Source organism: Hylaeus anthracinus, unplaced genomic scaffold (genome assembly GCF_026225885.1).
Source record: "Hylaeus anthracinus isolate JK02 unplaced genomic scaffold, UHH_iyHylAnth1.0_haploid 0, whole genome shotgun sequence".
In the NCBI taxonomy this organism is placed as follows: domain Eukaryota; kingdom Metazoa; phylum Arthropoda; class Insecta; order Hymenoptera; family Colletidae; genus Hylaeus; species Hylaeus anthracinus.
In genome coordinates, this window is record NW_026533254.1 from 6653938 (window position 1) to 6674487 (window position 20550).

Below are 20550 nucleotides of genomic sequence, written 5' to 3' on the forward strand. Positions count from 1 at the left end.
ACACACACACACACACACACACACACACACACACACACACACACACACACACACACACACATGAGCCAGAATAATAAAATACAATAATCGATATCCTTCGATTCAAACGGCATTGTTCGGCAGACATTTTCTTCGGTACGCTCGGTACCGCGATAAGCGATACCCGTATCAGATCAACTCGCATATTAAGGAGACTCTGTATGGAAATGTACTTGTTAGCGTTAATTATTCTCGGCGGTTCTAATTACCGCGATCTTGGTCGTTGTGCGCGTTGTAAAAACTGAAGATTATGATAGCTTTGTAAACATCGCAACGAGAACCAGGTAAATAATACTTTTTTTATTCCTATCGATCGCTGTCATTTTACCTCGAACTCACGTACATATTACATCGTCGCTCATAAGTCTAGAGCACGTTTCGCTCTTCAAAGCGAATTAATCTTTTTTCATAGGTGCTCAAATGTTCCACTGAAAATATTATTTTTGAGATGAAAATTACAAGTGTATTTGGATTTGGACATTTTATCGCTGGTCATTTTTAATAAACTCCCTTCGTGAAAGAAGCAAATACGTAATGATTTATCAACCGTGAAAAGTACTCCATTTTCTCCAAATATTCTTCACTGGAATAATACGCTCACATTTTCACGATACTTTGTAACTGTGCAATATCTACAATCGCCGATCCACAACTGGCTGATTCTCAATGAAATCTACTGTCTACGCTTGAATAAGAACATTCAGAACGCGTTTTATAAACAGTAAAATAAACATCGCACGCGTCGGAAGCAAGTAAATCATTCATGATACTAGCAAACAAAAACGTTTATATTCAGAAACGATTCACCTTTCGACCTATGCTTACTAAACCTTTTTTACTCGGTACAATGTGCCCTATGTACCATATAAATATTGAATGGTTTTTTTTATGAACACCCTGTGTAATGTGTCTGATAACTAATAACAATATCGATGACGGTTGGTATCATTCTGAATTGCCACAGTAAACGCCTTGCGAATCGTCTGCAGAAACAATAATTTGGCACATCAATTACAAGACAAACAGCTCTTTAAAACCAACTTGCACTGTTTCTCCTAGAGCAAACAGATATAACTTTGAATTCTCATTAGTTGGAAAAGGTACCCGTATAAAATACGTTTCGATTTCTATGCAGATTGGAGGTGTGCTCGAAAGTTTTGAGCGGCGGCGTGTATGTGCGGTACCTGTACACCACCGAGCTGGTTCCACGTTGGTTGGACGAGGAGAACATTTTTATCGGACGGACGCCGGGGGAAGAATGGCGGCGCGTGTTCATTAACAGAATCGTCGGGTCTTTGGGCACGGTGCCTCGAGGAACGCGAACAGCATCTCAGGCCTGAGGACAATAAACGGACCGAGGGCGCTGTTTCGGGAACCATTCTAACCGTGCGCTATAATAATAATCGGGCATGGCCGGGGAGAGCCAATGGAACTTCATTATTCATTTGCAAAGTTCAGTTATGCCGATGATACGTATCCATGACAGCTATACACCGCCCACAGTGGCTAAATATAAACAGGCGGGCTGCCAGCAAGTTCCATTCACATTCACATCCACACGCGACGCCGCGGTTCAGTAAGCGAGAGCATAAGAATATGAGGAGCCCCGTTCTGAATATGCATCCGCGCATTGACGCCAACTGCACCGCCTAAACTTAGCCACGCAATTACCGAAACATACCTACCCCCATAATCGCTCTTCTGCCGGTTATCTCTGTCCGCTGTTTCGATTGAAACCGAAACCTGTGTACTATTGGCTCGAGGAAGAGACCCTCGGGGCATCGAACGCCCCGATCGCGATAGATTCGAGACGTATCAATGAAACAGTATTCGAACACGTGTTCTAAAGTGTATCAGTTTTTTTATGAATCTTTTCAAGAGCTACTGTTCACCAGAACAAGATAATACGGGGTAATAGTACCACAGGGATAATAATACCTAACTACAACAAAATCGATTTTTTTATCCACCACTTACACTCCATTTATTTTTAATAAAATTCTGATAGCTCTGCATCCCTTCTTCGAGGCTTCGAACTAAACAGAGCCCTTAATAACTCGTCCCGCGGTCTTTTGTCGCAAGCGAGTAACGAAAGACGAAGGCTAAAGGCCACGGAAATTTGAATCTAGATTTAGAATCGGAGCCACTGGAGTGCAAGGGGACATGCAGGATGACGTAGATCCACCGGAAGTGGTTCATACTTCACGTGCGTTATAAAGACTGTCACTGTGGCACTGTCTAAAATTACGACGACGGCCGAACCCAACAGTGGCTTTAATACAAGCCGCCACGGGCGATGCCTGGATCCCTGAGGAGGGCGCAACGTTCGTCAGGAACGATCCACGTCGATCGACGTCCCGCGAACTCGAAACGGAATCGATCTCTGGCTTTCGAACGGGACATAATCCCCGCCGCGCTTGAAATATGCAAGCGAAGACAACGTGGACTGTAACGACAAAGAAAGAGCTCGCCTGCACTCTTAATGGAATTTTAAAAGAGTGAAGTCCCTGGAATTTGACGACAAGCAAGGGTGGCCGCAGGGATACATAAATTATGGACCGCTTTGAACGGGATTCGCTACACCGTGCTGGCCGCTGCAATGAAACTTGTGAATGCGGAATCTAGGGCAACCGGAAGCGGTATTTTCGTGGCGCGGGCTTTTCCTCGGCGAAGAAGAGCGGATCGTCGCCCGTTATTGCCAGGAAGGTCCGACCGTCCACCGAGAACGATATTTCGCTCTCCTCGAGGCGGAAGCTGGAGGTAAAAGTTGAGCTTCCTCTCGTTTCCGTCTTCTTTTCGATACGAGAATATTTTATAATGCGAACAACTATAAATCTTTATTTTATTAGAGACTAGCAATGCCGGTAGAGCACGAAGAGTTAACCCTTTGCACTCGAATGTCTCTTCTGAGGGGACATCGTAAGTTCAGGCAAACTTTATTAGCGATTAAAAATCGATTAATTCCATAAAACAGAAAGTCGAGAAATGCGATGAAATAATGTACATTGTTTTTTAAAATTGTCTTTATAATATACATTCAAATAAATATTGTAGAATGTATAAATACAGATGTAGCTTTCATATAACGGTACATAAAATTAATAAGAAAGAATAGCCAAAAAATAATCGTCAGTAATAATATAATTTTTGTGTGACTGCTCAAGTTAATCGGTTTGTGCAGTGAACGGCTCAATTAGTACAATAAATCTGTAACGAAATGGCTCCGAGTTCAAAGGGTTAATATTTCTATTTCGAATGACTGGTATATCGATTTGAAATGGTCAACCTACCATTTTTCACAATAAAAAAACTGTACCTTCAATGAAATAAGAACAAACGTATTTTCCTATTTGCCTTATCATCGATGCCAAGAAGCGATACGTCGCATCGAAATGTTAACGACAAAGAACTTGCCTACGGTAATACGCTTCGAAATACGAACTCTTCCCCTTAGTCCACGTTCCGAGAAACGGCGGGAAAGCAGAATACGCCGACGGGCGGCTGCAGCGTTCAGCACGCGTCAAAAGCTATACGTTTGGTATCGACATCGCGGAATCCATAATCATAGATCACAGAAAACGTAGCCACACGTACAAACGGGACCAGGGATTACGTTGCAACGGAGATATTTTCGGGCGTCTTTATTGGCCGGTGTTTATTATCTATTCCGCCGCCTCTAATCCTTTTGATATTCCCCATCGGCGGATAAACAAATTGCACGATCACCGCTGTGCTAGAACCTCCGCACGGTTTCTTGAAAGCGGTAATATTAATAATTCCCTTTGCACGGCCAGCCATCGACTACAATATTATCCGAATGAACGACCAGCACTATTCAACGTCTGGAAGCGTCTACGCGCCTTCGAGGGATTTCTGCGTCATAAAGACGACTTTGTTTCGTTTTCATCTCGTGTCGTCGCTTCTGCCCGATTGTGACGAGCTTTCTTCGCGAGTATCTCGACCATACTATGATCCTACTGGAGTTTCGTTGGAACATGTCCTCTTTACTACAGAAAACTTACGAAATCCTACAATACAAATTTGAATTATTCGTCTCTCTTGTTTAGTTTATGAATTTGAGCCAAGTTGTGACTCGTGACACATTATATCTTCCTGAAAAATAAAAAATCATCCAAAGTTACAACTGGTGTGTTCTCTTAAATTAAAAACATGTTCTCTTAAATTAAAATACAGATTATGTTGGCATGCAACACAACGCTGGCCCTATTACAAGAAGAGGTGAGCTTAGGAAACATAGTCTTTTTGAACCTAACATTTCGGAACACGAATCAGTTTGTTAGAGGCAATGAATGGTCCAGGCGGAAGCAGAAGTACGCGTCCCGTATTGGCTCGTCGCAGCATATTGCAAAACCACTGGGTAACGTGTTTGCAGTTGTAAGAGACCACACCGCGGCGAAACAGAGTTATCGTATGCACGCCAAACGAAGAGAGCCGACGTTAACAGCGCCTTGGGAATACTTTATAAGCTTGCGTTTCATCGCCTTAAACTATACGCCGTTTTATTCGTTGTACGAGTACGCATTCTCTTATCTTTTACGATTCCCGACCGCGCGTTCCTCATTCACGCGAACTGACACGAATACCGCGGGCGACAGCGAGCGTGTTCGAGCGGCGTTTGCACTCGGAAATCGGCGCCGCGTGTGAAACGTTGTGTACGCGACGTTTGTTAGCGTCTCGTATACATCTGACAAGGGACTGTCATACAGTGAAACAAAATTTAGATGATAATTTTGTGCTCATCTAATAAAGTACCCAGCAAAAAGGAATATATGAAAACCATTTGCTAATGTAACGTCTATTATCGGATACTCGGGCCGCTAAAATTGGCTAAATTGGCTACCCGTGCGTGAGTTTTACAGAGCCCATCATTAAGAGACTAGTGTACACGCACTAATACATAGTCAAATCACATGAAAATGGCCTACTAGTTATGAGAAAAACAGCACACATGTATGTATATATGCAGATGTATGCTCGCGCACGCGTGTGTGTTTATAAATTATGTGTACAACTAATATGTAAATTTTCAAATAAACAATGCTTGAAGCAATAGTATTTTTTTTGTTTTTCTTTTGTAGCTTGCCTTGATCTATCGACATTGTAAATGTCATCGCTTTGCCGTAAGCATAAGGTTTAGAAAAAAAAACTTGAAAAAGAATGTATGCATAACATTTTTGTTCTTAACTCGTAGGTCATTTACATGTGATTTGCCTGCGTATTAGTGTGTATGCACTGGTCTCTTAATGATGAGCTTCGTAAAGCTCAAGCACAGGTAGCCAATTTATACAACTTTGACGGCCCGAGAATGCGATAATAGACGTTACCGTAGTGAATGGCTTTCATATATTACTTTTTGGAGGGTGCTTTATTATATATATATATGAGCACAAAATCATCACCTAACTTTTGTATCATTGTATGACGGTCCGTTGTGAGACGTTTTCGCGCCCGGTGTAATAACAATGGTGTTTCGTATCTTCGGGTGGGGTTCGCTTTTCGCAAAAATTAAGGCCAACAGATACGTAAAATACCATTTCGTTGTGAAACCGCCGCGGGTAATTTGATTTCCTATTAACCCCTTGAGCTACACGTTATATACCGATTGCTCGGGCTATAGTAAACAGGAAGGTAGTCGCGGGACCAAATTTCATAATATATATACTGTTGGCTATAGAAGTACGTAGCGGTTTTTTTTATTTAATATAAACTTTCGTTTCTGTTAACAATTTACTATTTATTTTTTGGCTAAAAAATGGGTTAGTGCGCTATTTCTACAATATTTGATTTAAAAAAAAAAGCCCTATGATAGTAGATAGTTTATATCGATCAGAGTAATAGGAGAAATCAAATCTGTGATCATTTAACGTTCAGGAAATGCAGCATGGACCACTGTGGCGATCAAGGATCCCTGTTTAAGACGAGTTCCTCTATTTTATTCAACTATCTCAGAATCGCGCATGTCCGTCGAGTCTGGACCTGGGAACAGGCATTAACGGCATTAACCACGATAGCGTAGTTGACAGCAGACATCGAGGAGCATGTTCCTCTTAACGGCTCAAAGCTGAACGCACATCGCCGAAATAAGCCGCGACGATGAGCCGACCGTCAGTAGGATTATTGTCTTCGGCTTCTTATCTCCGTCAGGGAGTTCTTTCTAGGAGGATCGTACGCGAAACGTCGGACGCGTCTCCCACGGGACTGGGGGACGTCGAGACGCGGATAAACCAACCCCGTCACCTTCGCCAACCGAACAGTCTCGTGCTTTCCACAGTTTCCCTAGACCTGTCGCACGCTATCCTTCCTTATTTATTTTTTTCCCCTTTCCTTTCAGTCCTGGCCCTTTCCAAACTACCCGCCTCTTCTCACTGCGACACCGATCCATCTCGTCAGGACCGTCTCTAGTACTGTGGGCTCTAACAGACTATTAACTGTTCCTAAATTTGATGAATCCTCCTACAAGGAATGAAGTACATAGTTCATGTCCCTGAATTTGAAAAAGAGTTTCCGGAAAATGTTTCCGGAGTTTTCCTCTTTAAAATTGTAGGAATTTCGGGAACCGGAGTGAACAACTACGAGTTCTGATATAATTGATCATTTATTTTAATCACTATTACACACTTATTCATTCGCTCCATTTTTTCTTTTGATATGATTCTTCCATTCGCTCACCGTTCTCTCATCTCACTCATTCTTCCATACTCTCTGTCCTCACATGTTCGTTCTCAAACATTCTATCTATTGCGCTCTTCCATCCGCACTTTCCATTCGCGGTTGGCGCGAGATTTGATGCCACAAAATCCTCTTTAAAAATTAATTTTCATCTTTTATTCCTTACTGAATCTTTACCCATCCCTGGTCACGGTCCTGGATCCGAGACATCTCTCAGACTCCTTTCCACGCCCGGCCTTTTTCAGCTAACGCTCGCAAAACTCATCCACCTTTTTTCGTCTTTGTCCTATCGTCGATCCTCCCGTCGACGCCCGAAAGGATCCTCCCACGTCGACGCCAGCGTTTCTCCAGTCGTCAACCGCGACACTGTCATCATGCCACTTCGACACCTTGATTGGTTTACCCGTGAACGTCAGCGAACCGTTCTGGGACCGTGGAAACATCCCCATCCGTCCGAGGAATCGTCGCGATTTCTTCCTCGGGATTCTTTCGTCGACACGTGATTGCACGCCTCTTGTCGTTTGATTTCGTTTGAAAAAATGTTTACTGTTCCAAGTGGAAACTGACACACTGGGCAACGAGACGCGAAATGTCGAGGGAGGGTTGGTGGTTCAAGTGTATATTTGTATCGTGTATTCCACCGAAATAGTTTGAGTAAATGTCATTCAACTCTGTATTAGATTCGCTATCAGAAATATCATTCGAGATGTGGAGTATTGAGAATTAATGACGTTGAATTAATTGCAGATTGTATGCATTTAGGAGAGACACATGCTAATCTTGTACAAGATGTGTATTTTGTGGGAAAAAAGAATCTTGAAACCTATAGAAGCTTGTGTCAACAAAAAACCTAGGTTTGGAATAAATGGACAAGAGTGATGAAAGGTTTCTGAATTAAATGTAATTTCGACTCCTAATAGTAAACACAAGTTATCACCCATCGCTCATCAAGCAGATCGTCTTTTCTTTTGAAATTTTAATTTCTTTACCTTCATCCCAAGTCATAGTACATAGGTCGTTGAATTCGCCTTGACACGGATTATGATACTGTTAAGTTATAAATACAAAGTGCTATTTAAAAAAATGAAGGTTACCTTGACAATACTAAAAAAAATTCTATTTCAAAATTTTTTTACTGCAATGTATATCCAATCGAAAACTGCTCAACATTTGTTTAAAATATTTTTTTGTCAGATTATCGCAAGTATTTGTACCTCGTTTATATTGTAGATGAGTATTTGTTCCCTGAGAAAATTCCAATGTTTGATATTAATAGACCGACTGCTGGTTTACCAGTAGTTTATGGAGTAGTTAAATTGTCTTTATTGTCAGCATGACGGCGCCGGTGATAAGATATTATGTAACTCGATTGAATTGGATCGTATCATTAAGCGTAATGTGGTTATCTTTCTGGGGGTCACCGGTGGTTATTCGCGGCATGGTAACGCGAGTTCGTATTATGGATGATTTTCGAGAAGCATCTCAAGGTGAAAGTCGATAAGTCGATCATTTTAATCCCCATTTAAATAGTAGATTACATTCACTTCAAGAACATTGTATTGACACTGTGTCTTAAAATTCAACTAAAATTGAAAACTTGTCAAACGACAGACTTTAATTTAATTTCCAAAGAGCTTATGAAAGAACAATAATTATCATGCTGCTTTACAAGGAACCAGCCCCATTCGTACAGCCCTGCCTCTTGTTTCCCGATTCGTAGGGCGACAGCGTTCGTATCATTGCGGCGAGGCAATGACACCGAGTCGAGAGATTAATCAGTGACTGGAGTCTCATCGTACAATGTACTCGAGCCTGACGGCTGATTGTAAAGGAATCTCCGCTGGCTCGGGCCCAGCCTCTCCGGGTTTCGTTCTCGGTAATTTGCTTACAATTAAAATAACGCTGGAAGATGCCGGCTGGTGTACCCTGTCCGCACCCCTCGCGTCGTCTACCGACTAGAAAGTGATTAATTCCTAACAAGGCGAGGTTTGCACGGCACTTGAGCGACCACACCGCCACGCTCCGTGGGCTTTGGGCGCTGGGTGTGAGTGGGTTGAGGCAGGCGCGAGCCCCGCCGTGGGTGCAAGGGGTGCACGCTGCACGGATGGCGGAAACACAAAGCATATTTTCTGAAATTAACATCGTATGAGCTTTTAGCAGCAACTAGAAACTATATTAGTTATATTTCTTAGATGAACTCCATAACATTGAAGAAATTAATATCCCACGTAACTGTTAAATTGGAGAAAACCCTGAATTGCATGTAGATATATACTTTCGTATTTTATATACAGTCTTGACAAAATAAATGCCACGTAAAGTAAGTACAATTAACAAAAATAATTTTTATCCAAAGGGGGTAGAAAATTTGTAACGACATCCGAGTGAAAATACCCCTGAGAGCAGCTCTGAGTGGCGAGATCGCGAAGGAGCGAAGCGACGACGAAAAACAAGGAAGAGGAGAAAGAAAAAGAGTTGACGCGGAAGGAGAGCCGGGAGGAACCAGGAGCTGGTGAAAAAACTACACTACAATACAAACGGGGCACCCACCTAGCTACCTACCACCCTAACCCCCGTTTACGGTACTCTCGACGCAGGGAGAGGTACAATAAACAGCCCCTTTACTTCACCGCCGACTTTAATTAATTTTATATGTGTTGCGGCCGCGTGGCCGCGAGAATGAAGTCACCGGGTACACGGAGGTTGCAACGGCAGTCGAGTCGTGCCGTTCTTCTCTTTATTCTTTTCCCAACCCCCGTGCACCCCTCCGGCCGCGCGATGATCTCTCTCTTGGCAGTTCTTTCTGAGCTCGAGTGAGCCACGAGGTTTGCTTCACAGGGAGAGGGCAACGGGGATCACCACTCGAAAATCAAGAATAATGCGTGGGATGCACGTGGCACCGACGGACCCTCATCTTCCCTTCGTTCTCCTTGTAACCGCGATTCTAATTCATACGCGATGCTCTCACGCGCGCCACCCAACGATACTGAGATCCAACTGGAAAATTCTCGATTTTGCCAAAGGGGCAAAATGTTATTCTTAAACTGTCTTCACTGGCCGCCCTTTTTCAAAAGGGACACGATGTCTTGTGTCACTATCAGCGAGGATACCGAAGATTTTATTCCATGCTATGTTAATTTTATCTTGATAGAAGCTTTAACCCATTCATTGCCAGTCAAATTTAAAACGTTTTACCTTGAACGCCAAGACTTAACCATTTCAGACCTGGCGTCCACAAATGAAGAAAGACTAGTTTTCCTCGAAAACTACACTATAAGGATTTTCTTTTTATTTTTTCCACGCTAATTTTAGCCCAAGTTAACCCTAAAAATTAAATTACATACGTTAGTACGAGAAAAAAATAATTGAGGCCTGAAAGGGTTAATATAGATGTGTAATTTAGCTTATTATTTTGATAATAAAAAGTGGTATTAAATTTGTTGATTTGAAAAAAAAAATTTACGATCTCCTTTTGTAATAATTCGTGTCTCAAAAAGTTATAAACTTATCTCTTGAGTAATTGCAATCAATTTGAACTATGAGGCATCTCGTATTTGGTAGTGAATAGGTTAATCTGTAAATCAAACTCTGCGCCCTGTATCGCTGTTTTTATAATGAAAAATTACAGAGTATTAGCGCGATGACTTTTTATATACCATTGTGAATCATATTCGTGTGAGTGTGCGAGGAGTTCTTTTACGACAAAACTTATATCGAGAAACGATGCGTGACCGATCAACGAGGTATCTATTAGTATATTTCCTTGCGGTGAGTCCTCTACGAGGAAGCACTTTCTTTGCCAGGATAAAAAAGTACTAGGAGAGAATGATGCATCGTATAATGCCAGGATGCTGGGAAATTATGCATACGTGAGAGTCAGCTTCCTTGTGGGATCCACTGCTCGAGGAAAACACGTTTCATGCCAGTTGTTCATCAACGATTGCCTTCTATCGTTGTCGAGGAAGTATCCACGTATTTTTCAAACTGCCGGCACATAGCGATAGAGTGTAGCGACCGAGTCTTGTATTATTCTAATTTCTTCTGTATCTAAATGTATTTCAAAGTAGATGTTTTATCAATCTTCATACCGGTGCCATTTTTTGCCTCACAGCTCAATCTGTATATACACAAAGTCGAGACACCGATTGTGACGCAATTGGAACGGATTGTAGATCCTGTTTCATTGAAGACAGAGAAAATTGATAGAGGAAGAAGTTGAATAGTATAACAAGGCCTATCTGCATGTGACCTCACTCATCTAACGAGTGTGACAATGCCCCCTGCAAAGTGCAATTGTACTTTTTTCTTAAATGGAACCATATATATCTTTTACATAAATTGATTCATTTCATCACGCTACGTATAAAAGTATCGTGACGAGTTAATTTAAAAATCAATATTCTATGATATTATGTTTATATATGCTTTTAGCAAAATCTTAAGAACATCATATATATCATGTTGTAGTTCAAATATTTCCCGATACGTTCTTTCTTTCGAAATACTCTTCGAATAGGTCTCAAGAAAGACAGATATCTCGCTTTGTCGAAATCTAACTCGTTTAGTCCAAGAATGGAACGAGTTGATCCCACAATGTCGGGTATGCGACTTAGAGAGTAGAGTTCTACTTCTCCAGCGCTTCTTTGATCTTCCTCGGATCTAATTTACGCGAAACTACAGTCGCGGCTACAAATTCAATTACGCGTGTTATTTAAGTAAACGTTTTAAATCTTCGGGAGCCTCTTGTCTTTGTCTCTCTTTCTCTGGACAAAAATATCGCGTTACACCCCTTACCATTGAACCTGCTTCAACGGGAAACAAAGATCTTACGTCTTTCCTCTTTTGTGTAGAAAGCTTTACACTGGTACGCTTGTTTGTTTACATGGCGTTTACGTGTTCGAACTTTAAATTTCATACTAATGACGAGATCCGTTATTATTAATTAGACCATTAATCCTTTAGTATGAAACGCCGAGAAATATAATTCTAAATTGCACATGAAAGGTGACTTGAAGATGACTCAATACTTGCAATAAAAGCGCTATTAAACATAGACTCCATTCATTTAGCCTCACATTATTTACACCAGCAAGCTCCCAACGATTAAGTTTCACTCGCACATTTCCAGGCGATTAATAATTTATATTCGTGTAGTTGCATGTTAACCCTTTGACTGCGAAAGGTGTACCAAATATGTATACGCCTTTGAGAAATGGGCTCAGAGAAATATTTATATTCGTTAAATTAATTTTTAAAGAATATCAGCTAATAGGGGATGATGAGACGAAACTTTTATATATTTACAGTTTATTCATACAACGCTTATGCTCGAAAATAAAAATTGCAAAAATTGTCCCGCAATGAAAGGGTTAAAGAGACGCCAAGTTCTTCCCAAAATTTTGACAGACTTTAAGTGAACCGAAATACGAAGATGCAAGTTATAGAATTACGGTCCTGTTATAGAATTACGGTCGAAGCTTACCCGGAAACTTGGCGGGGCTTCCCGTATGAGAATCCGTATTGTCTGGGAACGCTCGAGGCTGATCGGTCTGTTTAGATAATTGAAGTGTAATTCGAGCGGCTCGAGGGGCAATTAAGGAGCGCTATTCCAAAACGAGCATGGAACGGGGCGAGGTCCCTGCTTGCCAGGATCCGTGTTTCAATTCACGCGTATTTCTGGTTTACCCCGGTTCCCGCGTGTCGTCCGAATCTTTATTTCGGTTCTCACGTTTCGCAGGGCATATGCGCGCGGCCACGCGAATGCAGGCGCGTGCGCCGAAATAAATATTGCATATTTCTGTACGGATGCACCGCGCCGGAACGCGACTCGTATCGGCTTACGATACGAGCTCTGCTTTGCTCGCGTACTTACGGAACAATGTGCAATTTATAGGCTGCCTAAAGAAAAAGTTTGGTGGGACTTCAAAGATCCACAAGTCTGTTGATATTTGCTCAAAGCTGGATGCATATATGTATAGAATCGTAGGAACTTGGCTGGTTAAATTGCTCAAAAATAAAACATTTTTTGGGGAATTAATGCCTCAAGTCCAGATTTCTTCTTTTATAGGAGGTTTGTATGTGCCTCGAAAATTAAATTAATATTTTTGTTTAGTTTGTAAGGTATTCATAATGCGTGTGCATTGGTATAATGTGTATATGATATACATATAGTGCGTGTGCAGTTGTGCGGTGTGTGTACAATGTATAATGTGTATGCGTTTTTTCGGGTGTTTTTGAGAATTAACGAATGTCTTTGTTTATTACAATTAGTTACGTTCCATGATAAAGACGTATGAATATATATCCTATTTTTCTGTGAAATTAAATTATATGAGATTTACGAATTAAGTATTAAGAATAACGTGTTAAAGTGTTTAAAGTATTGTTGAATTTGACATATGAAGCTTCCTTTATGTGTTATGATTGTATTGTTTAAGTTTATCAAAAACTCTGAAAAATAACTCATCAAAAGAGTTATTAATTAAAAGAGTTATTAAAGTATCTCTTACAAGTTATAGGAGTGGTTATACAAATAAACTTTAATCAACATTTCATAGGTTTAGTTTGAAATGATATGTTTCTAACAAAAGTTAGCTACCAGTGGTACCGTTTGTTGGAATAAAGTGGTATTCTTTCTATAGAAGCCTGATCTATAACCATACTCATTCTGGTTTAGATACCAAGCATGTATCATCAACTGTGGCGCCACTAGTGACAGAGCCTTTTTGGACGCTTTTCAAGAAATCACGGTGGAGCTAAATCGCCAATGTGCATCTTTCTGGCCTCAAGAGGTGCAATGGACGTACCAAATTCACCTGAACCGAATATCTCCTTTTTCTCAAAGAGAAATGAAAGGAAATTAAAATTGAACCTAAAATTCAAGCGTCACAAAAAATAAACTGATTCTAATTATTAAGAGAAAAAAAGCAAGATAACAATCACCATATAATCCTTCACCGACAAAATTATTTTACAAATAGTAGGTGAAGCATTACGCTTGTTCGTTTAAACCTACTAACTTTTAAGGACTGCCACAGGCTCTATTGTTTTGTTCTGCGACGGTCCTACAGACAAGGACGAAAGTCAACGAAAAATTTGTTCCCATGGCGGCGCAAAGGGCGAGAAAGAAGTGTTGGACACCAGTCGAGTAAAAATCTGACAGCAGGACTCTCCCCCCGATGTTCAGCTAAAATATTGAAGGTGGAACGCAAATAAAAAAAAAGGGACGCCACGGCGATGGCACACAGGAATGTAGCAGCTGCGGGGCTCATTCACATCCGCGCACAGTGGAATTCTTACTACCGCACTCGCGGTTTCTCTCGGGGTCGCCGTCCAAGTTACAAGTATAACCGCGCTCTCAATGTCCGCCCGGTACCTACTTCCATTTCATTCTGGAACGTTTTGCAAACGACGTGCACGCGCGCCTCTACGCGCCATATTCCACTAGGGAAAATGTCAGTTATCGACGAGATTCGCATAAATGATACCTTACATTATTTCCTATAATAAAAATTCTTACGTTCATATTCTTATTAAGAAGAATAGATACATGGTTTAATTTAAAAATAGAATCGCTTTTCTATTTTTACTATCGAAAATGAAGAACCCTCCGAGAATTTGTTGAAAATTGAATTAATTATGACAACAGAAACAGTATTCAAAAGTTTAACTATAGAAAGTAAGAGTCTATTTGGAAGAAAAAAGGAAACCCTGGATCTTCAACCAAAAGTTATCAAGGAAAACAATAGTTTGGGTCAGCAGATACAGAATGAACCATTATAACTTTGCTTCGTCACTTGTTCGAGTAAGAATCATTCATATTAGATCTTGTGATTACAGATATGAGAACTAGGATCTAAATCATATGCTCTGCAATTGCCTTAAGTATAGTAACAATTTACGAAGGCTAGGTTCGAAGGCTAGGACGCCTTCAATGAAAGTTGAAACGCTCCTTATAGGATCAACATTAGATCAATTAGAGTTATAACTGATTTCCTAAAAACCAACATGCTTAGAATATAACACTGCAGAAATAAGTCATAAATTAATCATAAAATAAATGAGTATAAATTAGTCATAAAACATAAGTGACATGAAAGACGACAAGAGAGTAACATTTTGACTCTTGTACACCTTAAACTATGTAATAAATATATTAAATATATATTGAACATGGTACAAGGGCTTATGGACCAGCAATTGTTCAAAGCCATTTTTCTGTTATTAATAAAAAAAAAAAAATTGAGAGTCAGATTTGAAACAACCCTAAACAAACTATGTTCCTGAAAAACATTTCTCTTCGAAAAACAATCACCATAAATTTAAACACCACCGAATGTCTCGTATACTATGTAAATCTCTTCAGTTACAGTGTACAGTTTCCAATCTCATCTGAAACGAGATCGAAACGTAATAACGATTTCGTTTAATTGCATAGGTGTACCTCGCCGTTACTCAGCTCGTGTTCTGACCATTCCAACGAAAGAATACACATCGATCATCGGGTTGGTGTACAACGAGAAACACGAAAAGCACCTATGTTCGTGCGTGGGAATGTTACAGGAATATCTGCGGATACTTCATACGTTACAAGCCAATAATGTATCGCTGTCTGGTTGCAAGGTTAACGGGGATACGATTAAAGTAATCGGCCGCGGAATCGATAAGGCGTGGCTTATTTAGGAAGCGATAATTGCAATATTTATGAGAGGTTGTTCCAGGCAACACGGGTCGTTAACGTTGCCCGTTAAATATCACTTATTTGCAAAACCAGCTCCGGCTTATCTGCACAGATAAGAAAATGTTTCCTGTTTCTACAGTGGTATTGATTGAGAGAGAAAACTCGAAAATTTGCAGTCCCTGGAATGTGGAAGCTACTGAATTATGGGTGAAAATAAGACGTCAATGTAAGATAATTATCTTAAACTTAATTATCCACTTAATTAAGTGGAAGCCATTTTTTTAATTTAACCACTGGGAAGAAAAATCCTTCCTTAAAGAAAAGATTCGTACATCGAAATAGTGATAACTATCAATAACTTATCAGCAATCTAGGTGAAAGATAATTATCAATAATCAAGTCCTTGCCATATGACAATACGTCATATAAATCTGATACACATGGCAGAGCATGCATTCATTCGAAAAACCAGCAATGGCTTACATTGGGAACCGAGGCGCCATTGCTGTGCGCGTTCAGCCTCAACGATTTTCCAAAGTCGATTTTTTCGTATCGAAAAAATTTATTTCACACTTTTCCCTCATTTTTAGATAACCGACAACCATTCGCCAGCATTTACAACTTTCATTCATTTTTAAACAAGATCTCGCCTCCGTAACTTCTACCCTTCGGATTGCACCACGTTCGAACCAAAAAAAGCAGTCAACGAAAAATCGAAAAACCCACTAGTGTTGCGAAGACATTCTTAAAGGGTGTCCATTTGACTGCTGTAATCCAGCATCCGCAGTTAGCTTTTCCTTAGGAACGAGCCGCGTTACATCAACCACGAACGAGTATCCCTTTGGAGATGCGTTATCTGGCCGCGCACGGTCATAATGCAATCAGAATATACCCGGTGGTAAGGAGAAGAAGGAGATTAGAGGGCACCACTCACGGCATGCTATTTACTTTGAACTATTCTCGACGCTGCGGTCGAAACGCGCATTATCCGTCGCCGACGCCACGACGACGACCTCGCGGCAACGCTGAGGCATCATCCAAGGAAACCGACTGATATCCTAGATAAACGACGAAAATATCCACCGTGTGGAGATTAGGCTAGATAGAGGAAGAGTCAGAGGTTTACGGAGCGTGAAATACATTTTAATCGGCGAGGTTGGGGGTAACAGGGTTGGAGCCGCTACTTCTACCCTACGTCACGTTAGGAGACTTTGAATCTCTCAAGGATCTTATTAAACTTGTACCATTCCTTTTTATAGGATACCTCGATAATTGCACAAATACATACAAAACTTGTCAAGCTTTTTGCAATTATGACTATTCGACTGTAGTAACCGTAAGTAGTGAATACGTACACCCCCGTTCATAAATTTGGGGACACTTACCACTTTCGATGAATAACTAATATACATCATAAATAATTACTGTACAATTTTTGTTGTTAAATTCTGTTTCAGATGCGTATTTAGTAACATTTAATAATATTAAAGTATTCATAGAACACTAAATAAACTGTTGATAAAATATGCTCTCTAATGCAACACAGACTAAATACAGAATACAGAATTTTTTTAGATATACAGTCAGTCCCATGAATATTCGTACCCTCTATATCTATCGAAGAAATTTGTTTAAATGATATGGTAGGTTTGATGTTTCCAAGTGTATGTTTGTATAAATATGCTAATGTATATATAAATATATACTTCTATAAGCTTATTCATATACATACTTATAATAAAAAATTCATTTAGTAATATCAAAACTATTATTTGATTTAATCAAACTTCTTCACTAGACATACAGGGTACAAATATTTATGGGATTGACTGTATATTCCAATTGAGACAATGTTCATATATTTGTGAGCGGAGGTGTATATAAGTGATGTCTCTTTTTATTAGACAAGTTTATCATTTATAATCCATTCTCATCTCATTCAGAACTATACTCTCCGCTTAGGGGACCTTTCAAGCCCCATTTCTTGCAATTATGAAGACCCTACCGCGATAGGTACATAAATGATCCTCCTATCAGATAGGCAGCTAATTGCACCAACCTACTCTTTGTAGGTTCTTCGAACCTCCATTTCCTGCGATTATAAAGGTTCCACGTGATATTGGATTCGTAAAACGCGCAAGGTGCATCGTGCTGATCCCCGAATAATGGGAAGAGAAATTTTCGAACGACGGTACCGAGAATCGCGGGTAGAGGCTCGGTTGACGGATCAGAGAGGAGTGCGCCGGAGGGGAGGGAAAAAAGCGAACGGAGAAGAGGAAGAAAAAGCTGAATGAACGCGACTGAGAATACAATGGGGCACTGTTGTGTTCGGGACTCTCGGTGCTGAAACAATGGCAGCTCTCGGATTCAGTTAACAATCCGTGTCGCGAACATGGGGACGCCGTTAGATAAGAACGTCGAGACGCTACGTACGTTCCGTGGACCTCTTCGAACCTTTCCTTTTCAATCGGATGGAAAACGTTCGTTCGTTCGTTCGTTCGCTCGGTATGGAAATAATAGAATGGCCACGGTAATGGCGCAGGATGGAATCATTGTGGCGGGTTTCGACGAACTCTCGTTCGCCCATTCTCTCTCGGTCTCGGCGAATACGATCACCTGGAATCGTTTTTTTCCTCGTTCCTCCTAAGGCAAAAGAAACACGAAGAAGAGGGAAAACGTCGAGCGTGGAAAATTCTATAATTGGCGACGAAGACGACCCATCGACGAAGCTTCTTTCCTCCTCTTTTTCACGGAGGTTTGTCACCTGGCCGAGTTTGTTATTTAGTAGTTTGTTTATCGTCGCCACGGCAGATGCGCCAACCCGAGCGGAACAGACGAATTACTTTCGAGGGAAAATTATGAAATCCTTGCGCGCGCCCGAGCCCGGAATGCGCCAGAGAGACGCGGTTATCGTGCGTGAATAATGCCGCGTAATTGGAAGCACGTGTAATTCAGCTTAAAGCCCCATGTTATTATTTCTGACGCGTGTTCGAATCCTAACGATCCAAGGAGCACTTGGATGAATTCTTAATCGTCGAAATTAACAGATTCGTACTGCTTGATTCGATCGGGGAACGTCTTATTTTCGTGGTCCAATTTGTTGACGTTCAAGGGAACGAGCAAGATTCTGTACGTCTCCTTGACCACGCGACCTGAAGCTCCAAAGAGACTTAAACACAGAATACGAAGCCTAGAGACATCCCACACACTCCCATATATGTACCACTTGTGTGGTCCCAACGAGTAGTTAACCGAACCTGATGAAATACACACAGTGGCATCTTTTCGCTTTCTCGTGGAACAGCAACAATTCGCTAATGGATTTTCGTGGTTCCCAGACGAGAATACCCTCTCGACGAGACTACAAAAAATTATTATCGGATGATCCCGGTGGGGGGAGGAGGCGCGAGCAGGGTCGCGAACTGCCTTTGAGTTGAGGCCTCGCTGCACATAGGAATGTAATTAAAATACCGCGCGGTAAGACTATGCCTCTCATCGCGGCGGAACAATGGGGACACAATGTTAATGAGGAAAATAATTATATGAGAGTTCATTTTCTTCCTCTAGAAAATCGGATGCGGAGGCTTGAAGGAGAGAGGCGTCTACACCTTCCAGCAAGGAAGAGTACCAAGTAGAAAGGGGGCTCCTCCCCCGTAATGCGAGCGACAAGTGGTCCAGACGTCGTCGTGCATGCACTACCGGCGACGCCTTCCACCCCTCGACACAAGCGAAACCTGTTCCTCTCTGTGTTAAGACGTCCGTCCGACATAAGTGTTTTGTAATTAACGCTGTACGCGCGATACACCCTCCGCCCGATTAGGAGCACTCCTGCCCGTCGTCAAAGAGAAACGAGAAATTTCTTCAGCCAACTGAGAACGGTCTCCATTGGTCCACCGATGGATCGAGTGGAAATATCGGAGGATTGAAATCAGCTGCAGGGATTGATCAACTTTTCTTTCACGAGAGCCTGTACTAACCCAGTGATTTTTAAAGTGGGCGACTTTACTCTCCGAAGAGTGCTGACGTTGTGGTTGAGTATTTCTAAGAAGCAATCTTGTTTCTCTATTTACTTTGGCTTTAAAAACTGTTGGATTTTTTCTAAACAACATAACACAATGCTGATTGTTCAGCCGCGAACGTAAATATTTGAAACAATAGAGCTCGATGAGCAATTCATTCATCTAAAGTCCATGAATATAGAAGAATATCACTGATCACAATCATTCTAGATTAATCTGTCAAGACAATTACTTGAACCAACCTAGTAGATTATTAATTGTAACGTTTCGTTTCGCCGTGGACGATACACGTGAGCTTGTCGACAGACCAGGTTCGCCCACTAGGATAGAAAAATGGCCATGATGGAATTAATGAAATACAACTACGTGACCGGAGATGGAGTGCAGCGTCAGCGTTTGCGTGATTCGAAATCCCAAGTACCTTTCTCCTCTATCCAATGAGAGATGAAGCATCGTTGATACGACCATTGATAAACATTAATATTGGAATATAAATTGAAAGGTACATTTTCATAAACAGGATCTGCAAGTGAAACCACTCTGATAGCTATCAGAAATTGTGATATTGTTGGAAAAAGAAACCGTACCATGAACTTAAAAAGAAGCTTAATTTTTAAGAGATTTCTGCCCAAATATAGTTACAAACTAGGAGAGGGATTCCTCGAATCAATTCCCAAGCACTCCGAATTCGTAGAACTCGATTTTTCAGGGAATCGATTCCATTATGGTTTCCACGATCCGAAATCGATTCGAGAGCGATTTTTTTCACGAAAACATCCTTAAATCGAGCAGGTGTGCACTGATCCATCGTTCAGGGCGGAGAATGAACGAGTTGCGGGCCGCGGGAGAGTAATTCGATCGGGCGTTTGAATAGGGAACGATGACGGGGAATTCGAGCGCTTAGCGTGCTGGTACATTTCGTATAGGGCAATATCGGTTTCAATATCGCGACCGATATTGAGTTTGGTAATGTTCGAAATTGATTCGGTACATTTTACAGCCGATACGTCTACGCACGGATCAATACAAACACCGTTTTTCGAGCGGTAACTCTATTTCATACGGAGGCGAGTTGGGGCTGCACGCCGTCGACCGATATCGTTCCGATTAAAACGGCCGGGA

The 20550-nt window shown here is 41.2% G+C and overlaps 1 protein-coding gene across 4 annotated transcripts in view; it reads right to left on the reverse strand.

The window, feature by feature from the left end:
- Positions 1-20550, reverse strand: part of LOC128894346 (transcription factor SOX-5) — a 223547-nt gene that overhangs the window by 17222 nt on the left and 185775 nt on the right. The window lies entirely within an intron of this gene.